Source organism: Struthio camelus, chromosome 1 (assembly GCF_040807025.1).
Source record: "Struthio camelus isolate bStrCam1 chromosome 1, bStrCam1.hap1, whole genome shotgun sequence".
NCBI lineage: Eukaryota > Metazoa > Chordata > Aves > Struthioniformes > Struthionidae > Struthio > Struthio camelus.
In genome coordinates, this window is record NC_090942.1 from 33153173 (window position 1) to 33166733 (window position 13561).

The 13561-nt window shown below is 40.3% G+C and overlaps 1 protein-coding gene across 4 annotated transcripts in view; it reads left to right on the forward strand.

Annotated features, from left to right (window-relative positions):
• Nucleotides 1-221: 221 nt before the first annotated feature.
• Nucleotides 222-13561, forward strand: part of CNTN1 (contactin 1) — a 260640-nt gene continuing 247300 nt past the window's right edge. For 2 of the 4 annotated variants that reach the window (XM_068933528.1, XM_068933510.1), the window contains exon 1: nucleotides 251-368. The gene's annotated coding sequence lies outside the window, so the exon portion shown is untranslated. Of the gene's footprint in view, nucleotides 369-13561 lie in introns of all 4 variants that reach the window. The other 2 variants (XM_068933516.1, XM_068933522.1) reach the window with 2 other exon arrangements.

Genomic DNA, 13561 nt, shown 5'->3' on the forward strand with positions numbered 1-13561 from the left:
TGTGGGTGTCACAGCCCGCTGCTGTCCCCCGTGCCAGCATGTGTCCCGGGGCGCACGGCGGGAGTGGACCCCCCCCACCACCCTTCAGCCTCCCGTTCCCCCCTCCGCACACTTCCCTCGCCCACGCCCCCCCCTTTTACACCCGCGTTCCCGCGCGCGGGCGCGCGCACGAGTGACATCACCCGCGTCCAATCAGCCGCCGCCGCTCCCCGCGCGGCCCCGCGCCCCGGTGCGCGCGCGGGCGGCTGTCAGGCGGGCGCGCGGGCGGCGGGCCGTGCCGTGCCGTGCCGGGGGCTCCCGGGTGTGCGCGGCGGAGCCCCGCGGGACGCCTCTAGGTGACAGCGCCGCTGTGCAGCAGCACTACACAGGTAGGACACGGCTCGCTTCGTAGCGAGGACGGGCGTGCAGTGGTGCCTCCCTCCCCGCCTTGCGCAGCGGGTCTCGGCTTTAAAAAAGGCAGTTGCCGTGGGCGTAAAAGGAGCCGCCGTGGCGCTGGCTGTTGTTAGGGGAGCGGGGCAAGCTCCAGGTAGCGGGGCCGGGCCGGGGGTGGGGGGGTCCTGGGAGGAGGGCGCCGCCGCGGGTGGGTTTGCGCGGCGGCGAGCGCCGGCGACAAGTCAACTTTCGCGGTGCGTTCACGGCGGCGGGCTGCCACCGGCGCGGCTGGAAATCCGCCCGGAGGAGCGGGGGCAGGTGCTGCGGGCTGGGCGGGCGGCCGAGCCCGGAGCTCCCTCGCCCGGCTCGGCCGTGGCGTTTCTCCCTCGGTGGCAGCGCCGCGGCGGGGCTGGGGCTGGGGCTCGCTGCCGGGCGGCGGTTGGGGGCGGCGGTTGGGGGCGGCGGTTACCCCAGCGCGGGAAGCGGGTGGGGGCCCGCACTTGCCCCTCGGGAGGGCGCCCGCACTTCTTCGCCGCGGTTTTGGGGGCTGGGTTACCCGAAACCCTCAGAAAGTGGGCCGCGTACCCTGGGTAAGCGTTTCGCAGAATGCTGCCCCCTCTCTAGTGCAGTCCGCCTGCTTGAAGGGGAGGGAGGGAGGGAGAGAAAAATAAGCCAAAACGCGAAATGCGATGTGTCTGTTCTGCAGTCTTCTGTCTAGCTCGCTGGCATGAGCTGGGTGAGGATATTGCCGAGAAAACCTAATTCTCATTCTAGTTTCTGGTTCTCTGTTGGCATAGGCATGAATTTTGGCAGTTTATGGAGAATGTATCTGTATTCTGTTCTTGTAGCATCGTTTCAGTACCGCTGTTGCTGCACGGGCGTCTTTCGGAGCCAGTCTGCACGCCCCGGAGGCAGCCTTACTCTGTCTTATTTCCTTGTTTGGATTTGAGGTGCATTAATGATAAACAGTTTAAAAAAAGGATTTTTTTCGTCGCTCCTTTTTGCAGTAAAAATAATAGTGCTTCACTTTGTTTTCTCCTTGTAAAATGCTAATTATGCTTCTTTTCTGTGGCACTTTTGTATAAATGGCAGTAATTCAGGCTGACTGTAGTAGCACCTGCTGGTGAGAACAGAAATACCACTTGCCGACATTGCCGTTGCTGAGCTCTGCTAAAAGTCACCTGAAGGGGCTGAGCGCGCCCAGGATGCGCTCGCTGCCTGAGCTGCAGGCCGAGGAGCTCTGTAGGAATTCCTTCAGGTCTGTGAAGCACTAGTTAATATTCCTCATCAGACGTGCAGGAGATTATCTATGTAGTTGATCGACCATTTAGTAATTAAAGTAAATGATGACCTGTGGGTTAAGAATATTTTTAATGGTTATTATTTTAAAACCCATTAAAAAAAATTTAAAGGTATCTTTCAGGTTTTAAAAATAAACCATTATATAATTACTGATGTGTACAACTTAGGTAAAAATTGCCTAAAAATGCAATTTAATTCTGTGCAGAGGAGCAAATGAGGGGTGTGTGTGTGTATATATATATGTGTGTGTGTGTATATATATATATATATATATATATATATATACACACGCACACACATACATTCATACCTATATGCTTGTGTATATTATATATGTGTGTATGTAATATATATGGTATACTTAGCATATAAAATTACTTTCATATACAATTACTTGTTAAACAGCAAAAATAATGAACATAGGACTTGAAAGCTTTCTGCTGTGCTTAGGTACTTTCTGAAGTATCTTGAAGTTTAAAAAATTCTACACTTTTCTTTTCTGAACTTCTTAATGTCTATCTTGCAGTGCAAACCTGGAAATCCTTGTGTCAGGATGATCTCTGGCCCTTGTTGTATCAATAAAACTGTCCCAGACTAATTTAATAATAACTTTGTCTAATTTTGCAGATCCTTTACATAGTGTAGAGCTTTTGTGTGTTTGTTTCCCTCTGAATACATATTATCTCCGTTTGCATCAGTTGTTTAGTTTTTACATTTATGTTTAGTGATAGTTGAAGTTGCAACAAAATATACGTCATCCATCCTTAAATCTTGAAAAAAGTACAAATAAGATATTAAGCAAAAAAAAAAGTCTTTTTCCATATTTATGTTATCTACAATGCTGTTCTAAACAGACAGCAGATTTTCATTTTTGACTTCTGATGGACAGCAAAAAGCAATACAACTCAACACAGCTACATCATAATGCAGGAACTTAAATAAGTTAATAGGATCTTAAATCCTCCGGTGTGTATGGCATACACACTCTGTAGAAGAAAACCATCATTAAAAAGTTTATGAAGCAAAGAAATTGTAAGTGCTTTTCTGTGCATGTCTCTCTGATACATTATTTAACTACATGATCACATACTATTTTTTTTCTACAGGAACCCTGCCTCAGTCAGTGCACAGGATGGATGGAGCTCACTTAACACAATTCAGTATTTTGCTTTTGTTTATCTTCCTCATTGGTCATTATGTGGGCTCATAATTTATTTACTCCACATTACCCTGCTTTGAAGACAGAACCGATAATGTCTGTATGGGCTTTGCTAAAGTGCTTATCATTACGTGGTCTGAATGCCTTACATATATAATTGTTACTTTGTCAAAAAATATGTCAGGTAAGATGAGATTTTTGCAAATGGTGAACAGAGGTACAGAGAGGTTTAGGTAAAATGTATTCACTAATTTTAGGTGTCTGATTTGAGGCTTCTGCTATTCATTTAAATAGCAATATTTCTATATACATTGAAGTTACAACTGCCACTGCTTTTAGTGACAGTCCAGGATGGTTCCACACATCTGAATATATCTGTAGAGTGGATAGGAAAAAGAGGAATTCACAGTTAGGTACGGACTATGGAAAGTTTGGTTTAAGTCGTGTGCATGACCGTGAGAGGGATGGGGGGGAAATGCAAAAAGGAGGTCTTAACTCTTAGAGCCTTTGTGGCATATTATAGAGCCTTGTCCATTTTTCCTTCTGCAAGCCCTGCCTCATTCACTACACACACTCCTATCTCCTTGGTAGGTGAGACGAGGATCCTACCTACGTAAATCTCCTGTTTCATTTTCTGTGCATGTTGCTCCTGTGCTACCTACGTAAATCTCCTGTTTCACTTTCTGTGCATGTTCCTCCTGTGCACTGAATGAGGCAAGGTAACTCTGAAGAAGCAGTATATATGATTATGTATTTAAGTATTGTATTATAAGGTATACACTCAAGGTAAATGAATTATGATTGCACAGGCAATGCTGTTTCTGTCACTTCATGACTTTTGAGTGGTTGATTTTGCAACCTTAACAGTGTTCTTCCCCATCATTTATGGGGTGAAAGGTGCGTATGTGTCCCATATACTCAAAACCTAAGAGAAGTAAAATAAAAAAAAAAAAAAAGAAATCAAAACCAAACCAAGAAGACCTAGAACATTTTCAACTCTAAAAGTAAATTTCATCTGTACTGGGCCCATAGTGGTCATTAGCAGCATTGGAAAAGTTGAATCCTTTGCAAAAGCTCTTTACTCTTGAACTGAGGAGAGTGATAGTGCAGTCCCCTCTGTATACCACTGATAAAGCAGAATGGAATAATTTGCCAGTGGATTTCCATAGGTGCTTCTGGCACTGGAGATGTGGTGAAACACTGGAGTCTTTCATTCTGTTCTGGGCTTTGATAAGAGTGTGTCACAGTGGGTGGAGGCTCTTTTGCTCGTCCTCTGCAAGCACAGTTCTTTTCCCTGCATCGCTCATACATGTCTCTTAATGACAGTCTCTTTATCCTCAGGTAGCCAGTCTCAGTCTCCATTTTTTTAGACCTTTTTGGTCTTGACTATTCCAAATTTATTTTCAGGTTTCTTTTCTCAGCTGGTCCTGTGTCTCCTGGCATTTTGCTTATCAGCAGTCTTTCAATTTACTTTTCTTTATTCTCCATAGCTTCCTCTTCTTTATTTGCTAGATCAGTTCAGTGTTCCTGCCTTCCCTTTCCTTCCTCACTCTCCAGTCACTTTTTCTGCACTTCTGCTTGGTCTCAATTTTTACTCCTTTTCACAGACCATAGTGTGGCTTTTGTTCTTCTGCAGTGAGACCACACAATACTGTCCTCTTGTAACTCGGTTAATTTTTGGTATGTTTTTAGAAATACAGGAAAAAACATAGTATTAACCCAAAGCTCTCCTGCTGCCCAGTGTTACTCACTTCAAAATATAGTCACTAAAATTTTTTTGAAGTAAAAGACTGTTTTATTGAAATAAATAATATATTTTCCCTCCATTGTTCTCTTAAAACTGAACTTGTGGACAAATGTTTCAGTAAAGCAGGTAAGTGTGTGTTGTGCTTGCGTATGTATGTTAGCAGAAAGCAAGGAAGATGGATAGGATACAAGCTTTGTCAAAGCTGTAAGTAATAGTAAACATCAGAAATGCTGAGCAACTTAAATAGGCCTTATTATAAAGAGAGATCAACAATTCCAACTGGAGCATATTATGTTTTCTGACTGGAACATTTTATTTATTTATTTTAATGAAGTTATTTTGCTTAACCCTGGTAAGTTTTATGGGTTTCTCTGGTGGCAAATGTCTAATGAGTTAGGGTTCGTTTGTGATTATATGTAGTTTTTTCATTTGATGTTTTATATTCTATGTTTTTGTTCAGCTGTTTTAGAGAAACATTTACAAAATAAGGATGTAAGCCTTTTGCTGAATTGAAATCTGAATATAACTGTGATTGGTGGAGTTACCACTACACAGCCGCTGCACCACTGCACAAGTTACCACTACACCGTAGTATTTTGTTTGCATAAGCATGCCCTTTCCTTATGATAAAATATTACTTTCAGTAACTTAGTAACTCTCATATCTGAAATGAGGGGGATGGATGAGTTGTGATTCATACCATAGACTGAATATTGAAATTCATGTAAGATGGTATGTAAAAATATTTTTGTCTCTATGGAATCTTCTAATGAACTCATATGGGCAGTGCGATGTTGAAATGGAGAAATATAAATGTTTGTATTTGACAAGGTCTTTGCTTATATTTCTGTAGTTTGTTCCCTTTTATAATTGGCGTATATTGGCCAGATTGTGGTGTTCCCATCCAAAGGAGTTAGACTGTAGTGTAGAGATCATGACTTGGTCATGAGACCCGTGGTTTTTTTAGCTTTATTGGAAACATCCTGCATTACCATAAGCAACTTCATTCTCTCCAGTTTAGCAATATATTTGAACACAAGCCAAACTGTATGGGATAGATAGTGCTGTTGATTCCTGATCAAGTGAGTACTCAGAGTAAGGCATGTATTTGAATGCTGTGCTTTAACAGTTTCTTCCTGCATTAGTTTTTCTCCTCTGTAAAATTGGAGTAATGCACTGCAGTTTAACAACTGCTGAATATAATTTGCGAAGATCAAGGAAAGGTGTTGATATATTCAGTCAAGCTCTGGAACAGGTTATCCAGAGAAGTTGTGCAGGCTCCATCCTTGGAAGTTTTCAAGAGCTAACTGGATAAAGCCCTGAGCAATGTGTTCTCCTCTCATAACTGACTGATTTGAGCAGGAGGTTGGACTAGAGACCTCCTGAGGTCCCTTACAACCCAAATTATCCTATAATCCTATCCTATTCCCCTTCATGAGGGGAAAGTACTAGTATACAGTCTGATCAGAAAGGCGGAAGGACAGCTGTGCCAACAGAATGTTTGATGTCCGACTGAAATATTTCATATTGCAAACTGCTTCCCCTTTTAGATTTTCATCGGTAATTGGATTCAAATGCATTAGTTAGACTTCATGTTATATCATAGATCTATTCTATGGGAGGGAATTACAGAGGATTCAGTGTTTTGGTCAGTGTGTGTAGGGCGGTTAACATTTATACATTGTTGTAATGAATTGTAGTACTGAAGCAATAATTCCTCTTCAGTTTCATGTAAAGAAAAGGTCCCTTTTATTAATATAACTCTTATGTTAGGAAACTAGTATTTTTCAGACAAAATCTCATGCATTTAATATGATCACACTGGCTGTAAACGTTTAAAACAAACACTGAACCTTGGTAAGTGGAACAGGCTATTAACATCTTACAATTGTACCTTGTTACCATGTGCTAATCTTCCTGCTGAATGAGGGAGATAATTTGGTGCCATGTCTCAAGCAGAGGCATGGGAAAGCAGAAGAGTGTCTGGTTCTAGCTCATCACCTGCAGTGAGGTGAGGAATTTAGAGATTACCACATATAGGAAAGAAATCCGTTCTTAGCTTCAGTGCTAAGTCCAGTGCTTTTTTTGGAGTATGCGTTTATAATTTAGGTGATAAGTGAGGCAGTAATGAGTACACCATTTATTTTTCTTTTTGAAAACTGTCTTGATTTTTATGAACATCGGTATGAATTCACCCTTTCTCAAACAGTTTTTTTCCCTAAGTCTCCTCTTCAGGGTTTTCATCTTCAAGCCTAATCACAGCATAGGAGAAATAAAATAATTTGTGTTTTTTTTCTTGTGAGAGGAAAAAGAGAAACAGCTTCATATTCTAAATACTTCTTAAGGAACTGTTCCTTTTAGATGCTAGTTGAGAATCCTGTTATGCTTTGTTGGGGTGTGTGTGTGTGTTTTGTTTTGTTTTATTTTGATAGAGGCCATCAGTTGTCTTGGCACTGGTAAGACCTCAAAAACTTGAACAGAAATACATTAACTTGGTATGTTTGAAGATCAAAACTGTATTTTCCTTTACCCACAGTGTTAAGCCATTATTAGTGAACTTCTGGTTCCTAGTAGGAAAATTTATCTCCTAATAAGGTTACTGTTAATAGAAGTTAGGAGCTTCTCTGTTAATACTAATTGCTAGTAATACTTTTAGCTGAAATATTTTCAAGACAAAAATTTTTGCTGAAAGCAAGAAGAAAATAGTGATTATGACAGATAAGAAAAAGCAGCTAGAAATAAATATTTTCTGTTTTCTATATTTCTTTTTATGAAGAATAAGTCCATCACTCTTTTGTACTACTGTCAGAAGCCCAGCTTTTCTTTCTTCTGCTTTCTTCAGTTTAACTTTTTTATAAAAATGAACTTTGGAATATTGAACAGTTCTGATTTTAGCTTTTCATTATAAAGGAGCTCAAAGGGGCACTAACTGCTGCTGAAGTAGGTTGTGGGAAGGCAGATATTCTGAAATGCACCTTTTCCCTCTTCATCTTGTCACTTCCTGAACTCTGCCTCTCTTTGTTCTTGCCTTTTATTATACTTTTTCCCTCTTAATTTTCCTGGTCCTGTGATTTTTTTTTCAATAACTTTTAACATAGTAATGTACTGACAGAGTGTCCAGTTCTGCCATTCACAGTAGATGTACAGCTGTGGTATCACTGGAAAAGGCATAATCAGGCTGTTACAATGGCAAAAGGAGTTCACAGCTTGAATGTAATAGGTTGTTTTTGAAAGATACAAATGGAAGACTGATTAATATGTGAGGGCAATATTAGCTGAGCTTAAACAATTATGTATGAATTTCATTTTGATTGCTTTCACTTCTTCCTTGACTCTTTATATAGCATATGAGAACTGTGCAGCATCTGCCAGCTATTGCAAAAATATCACTAAAGAAGTAGTAGTGGAATAGTGCCAATGCTGACTTTTATTCTAACAACTGAGGTGATAGCTCAGTTATATTTCGTTGTTTAAACATCTTCCATTTCCATTTTGCCTTCAGCCTTGCCAGATGGTTACAGTACTACTTTTTTTCTTTTTTTTAAGTCAAGTCTAGGAGAAAAAAAGATTATATTTGGAATTATGGAGTAAATGCTGAGAAAGTTTCTCAGCTCTCTGACTCTTCATCCTGGTGCACTGGCTCTTCCATTTCTTAATATTGATCTGCCCCATTGGAAAGCAGATTTTGGCAAAGCTTAATGATACATTAACTGAAGAACTACATTTGTATGGTGAATGGTCCATAACACAACCCAATCCCTTCAAAATTCTTGTCTTTTTATACTATGAACACACAGGTAACACTTCTTCTAAATCACTAATAAATTGGTTTACTTCCTTTTAAGCAGTTCTTATTTGCAAAATAAGAATCTGGAAAGCATAGGACAAAAAATAATGACAATTATAAATAAACTGCATAGTGGAAAAATATTTATAACTGTCAAATCTGACACAGTGATCTTGCTTCTTTTTATCTGAAGATAGGGGCCTTAGGGAGAAAGTCATCTCTAATTGATATCCCAATATTAGAGAAGGAATGAGAAGTAGATACTATCAGTAAAATTACTTCCAGTAAATAAGTTTAGAAGTTACTAGTTGCATTCTTAAAATTTTGAAATGAATAATACTTTGATGTACCTGCATTGTATTAAGGAAACTAAGAAGAAAAGTAAATTATGCATACCTGATAATGGATTCTTTTTATTCATCTGAGGACCTTTCTTCACCCAATAGAAGTGAAGAATGAGTCATTACTAGAGGGTTTTCCTTGAGATCTGAAGTATTTCTGTCCGTTTCATCTTGGAAAAATCAGTAGTAGGAGTAAAAACAGTTAAAACTCCTTCTTGGATAGTGGAGTGGTTTAAAAATGTTGAATAGTTTTTTTGTTTTTTTTTTTTTTAAATGTAACTATGATCTGTGGTAGTTTTAAGAGTACTTGAGATAGTAACTAAACAGTTTTAAAAGGAAAAAATGTGATTGTATTTTCATCACCGAAAAGTTGGTTCATTTATTATCAGGCTGTGTGATTACAGAACATGATGTTGGGGCTTGGAGAAAGTAGTATGTCTGAGAAGAAAAGATTAATTTGCACTTCGTTATGTAGATGAGATATACAGAAAGATAAATCTGACATCTGACTAAATCAAGTATTTTGTTTTTGTGAAAATGGGAGCATTTAGTCTCCTGCTCAGAATGCCATCGAGTCCCTACAGAGACCTACAGGCATAAAGAAAGTTTTGTAGTAAAAACAACCCCAGGTTTGTAATAAATCCCAGCTGTTCCCGTTTCCGCTCACATTCTTGTATTGTATTATGTTCTCTGGGTTCTTTACAAACCAGCTGACCCAGTCTTTAAATGTGGTTGAACCATAAAACCTGTTTTGTCCCATTTCTATGAGATCTTATTTGATGAGGTCAAAAGATATAAAGACTTTTTTTCCTCAGAGTGATTAACTTAACTTCAGATACAAATACCACATTTGAGTGAAAAGCAGCTTCATATAATACCTTGCTTATACATATACTGCATACACAGAGGTTTGGGGTGGCTGTTCCAGCTAGAACAACCTCTGAAAGAACCATACTTTTGTTATATTACCATATACTTAAATAGTATTTTGGTTTTATTTATGTTCATGTAGCATGCTTTCATGGCCTGCTGAACATTTGTTGGTTGATCTTATCCTTGTCAGTGTTGCTAACTGACAATATTTAATCTGACAGTGATTATATAAGGCTTGCAAATATTCACTAAGATTTTTCCTGTTTTTTATTTGTTTGTTTATTTTGCTTTATCAAACACTCTTTTTCTATGTTTATGCTAATGTTAACCGGTACTAGTGTGACAGGGAGAAAGGAAAATATGGAAGGAATCTATTTGCCTTCTTGGCTTCTGACAAATTATACTGTATTGCATAACTCAAAACCAATGAGAACTGATCAAAATTTGCTTTCCTGCTATTATTTAATGCTGTTGAAGCACCTATAGTAGTTTATGTTACAGAACTACTCATTTGCAGGCGTTCTTTGTGGACCAGCATGAAGAAAAATTTGTTAGTGGTGGATCAGTCTAGGTACAGTAGAGGATATGGAGCATCTTGAAATGTAATTTTCACTTCCGCAGTTTGGCATCTATCTCTGCATAACCTCTTGCTGTTTAGTGCATGCCTAGATAGAAATATTTTGATATTTGTTTACAACTATCTAAGCTAAAGCACTCCAAATGTTTAGGATATTCTTGGCTAATCTTTCAAGGATTTTCATGGTTAATGAGTTTTTAATCTTTTTCTATATGCAGGGAAAAATCTCTAATGTGTGGATACTAGATTGATGGGGGATACTATCAGCCAAAGAGCAGTTATTTGGCTGTTTGACTTAGAGACACTATAATCTAAAATTACAAAATAATTTAAAGGAAAAATCCATTAAAGGGAAATGTGATTATCTGTGTATCTAACAAACGACATTTTGGAAATTTTGTTTTACCTCATAAGTAGTTCTGTTTTAGTCCTGCCTTCATAAAACAGAGGACATCATTCCAAAGAGAATTCAGGAGCTAGCTGTTATTGCTCAGGCATGATCAACTTGTTAATCCAGTTTTCCCAAGACTTCTTAATTGTCACTTTTCTCTATCATGCAGTCCTTTTTGGCAGAACACAAATTTCACAAATTTCAGTAAGGGCTTGTGGATTTTAAACCTCTCTTAATTCCTTTTTTTTTTAAATCAGCTGTTAGCACTAGACCTTTAAGCTCTGTCATCCAGATAGAAGTTTTAGACTGGATTGACATCTGTCTTACTGAAGATGTTTACAGTATTATAACAATATTTAAGTTTTTGGAGCCTGTAGAACGCAGACACCTGTGCTTCTGAACAGTTCTGTAGGATGTTGCAAAATGCATACATAAAAGATGTATTTATGTTTGTGGTTTTATGTCTGTTCAGTGAGTAGTTTTTTTAATGCTAATTTCTCTTCTGTTTCATTCTTGCTCTCTGGGATCTTTCCGTGGGAACTTACTTAGTACATGTGGAAAAAAATGCCAGTGTGTTATTTTGGGTCCTAATATTTTAATACATTGTTTAATCTTTCTGGAACATACCAACATTATCTCTTACCGAGTATTTTACTATTGGTTGTGCTTATGCTTGTCTCTTAATTTGAATTCATGGCCCATTAAAACTTGTAAACCTGGCTTTCCCACTGGATGCTTCTCATCGTCCCTAGAAGTTCTCCTGAAGGCCTGGAGAGAGCCCCTTAAGTAAGCTAGATCTCACTCCTGGGAGTAAAGAATGATAAGAAGCTGGGCCCTGGGAAGTGCTTACAGACACTTCTAAATCGGCTCAGTTGTTTGCGTGAGCTTAAACTCACTTCAGTGATGATTTAAAGTAGATAATAGTCTGACTTTGTTCTGGGTTGGATTGGGTCTGCTCATAAATTTACTGTACCTCAAAAACAGCTGAGACAGAGTTCAGTGCATAGTGGAAGTGTTCATATGTTCATTTGTTCTTGCGGTTGTCATGTCAGGCCCTTCAGAATTCCCCCAGTTTGAAAATTAACTACCTGTAAAAGTTATCTTTCAAAGTCCCTTTCCTTCTGAAAGGAGAACCTCAGTGGTTGCAGACACCCGAGAACTGGAGGGGGCTTGGCTATTTCTTGAAGTCTGTGGCCATGTTTACTATTAATTAAAATGGTAATTTCAGAACAACAGCCTGTCAAAAGGCTTACCAATCCAAGATGATGGGCTTTGACCTGATCCCTGTGTGTAATATAGAAACTTGATATGTAATTCATAATTTGAACTGTAAACCTATCGCATCTCAAAATATCTCAAATATAAATAATGAAAAATGATACTAGATAAAACCAATTTTCTGGTGTTAAATATACAAGCTTATAACCAAAGCAAAGGCATAAACTAATATTCTAGGATAATTATTTATAATCATTGTGTGAAGATTCAGCAGAAAAAAATCTGAGACTTTGTTAATTAAAGCCAGGCAGAAGCTGTATGTTGACTGAGTATGCTAAAACTGCTTTTTGTTAAATCCTTTCACTTTTGTGTGTACAAAATGCCCTGTTTCTGTTCAGTTGTTGGTTTTATATCTTAAACACTTCTGTTACCCTACCTATCCTACTAAAATAGTAAATGTTTCCAAATAAGGTCTTCTTTATTTGACACACTAGACACATTTTTGACATGCATTTGTGACTCTTAATATATTTAGACCACTTCTGTGCAGGGAATCATAGTCTGCCAATAAACTTGTATTATTTTTCAATCCGTTTCACAGAATCACAGAATTGTTTAGGTTGGAAGGGACCTCTGGAGATCATCCAGTCCAACCTCCCTGCTCAAGCAGGGTCCTCTAGAGCATATTGCCCAGGATCACATCCAGACGGGTTTTGAATATCTCCAGCGAAGGAGACTCCACTACCTCTCTGGGCAACCTGTTCCAATGCTCTGTCACCCTCACAGTGAAGAAGTTTTTCCTCAGGTTCAGGTGGAACTTCCTGTGGTCAAGTTTCTGCCCATTGCCTCTTGTCCTGTCACTGGGCACCACGGAGAAGAGGCTGGCCTCATCCTCTTGACACTCCCCCTTCAGATACTTGTACACGTTGATGAGATCGCCTCTCAGTCTTCTCTTCTCCAGGCTGAACAGGCCCAGCTCTTGCAGTCTTTCTTCATAGGAAAGGTGCTCCAGCCCTCTAATCATCTTGGTAGCCCTCCGCTGGACTCCCTCCAGGAGTGCCATGTCTTTCTTGCGCTGGGGAGTCCAGAACTGGACACAGTACTCCAGGTGAGGCCTCCCCAGGGCTGAGGAGAGGGGCAGGATCACCTCCCTCCACCTGCTGGCAACACTCTGCCTAATGCACCCCAGGAGACCATTGGCCTTCTTGGCCACAAGGGCACACTGCTGGCTCGTGCTTAACTTGTTGTCCACCAGCACTCCCAGGTCCTTCTCTGCAGAGCTACTTTCCAGCAGGTCAACCCCCAGCCTGTACTGCTGCATGGGATTATTCCTGCCTAGGTGCAGGACCTTGCACTTGCCTTTGTTGAACTTCATGAGGTTCCTCTCTGCCCAGCTCTCCAGCCTGTCCAGGTCCCTCTGGATGGCAGCACAGTCTTCTGGTGTGTCAGACTCTCCCCCCAGTTTAGTATCATCCGCAAACTTGCTGAGGGTGCACTCTGTCCCTTCCTCCAGGTCATTGATGAATATATTGAACAAGACTGGACCCAGGACTGAGCCTTGGGGGACACCACTAGCCACAGGCCTCCAACTTGACTCTGCGCCATTCACCACAACCCTCTGAGCTCTGCCATCCAGCCAGTTCTCCATCCACCTCACCGTCCACTCGTCTAGCCCACGCTTCCTGAGCTTACCTAGGAGGATGTGATGGGAGACAGTGTCAAAAGCCTTGCTGAAGTCCAGGTAGACAACATCCACTGCTCTGCCCTCATCTACCCAGCCAGTCATTCCGTCAG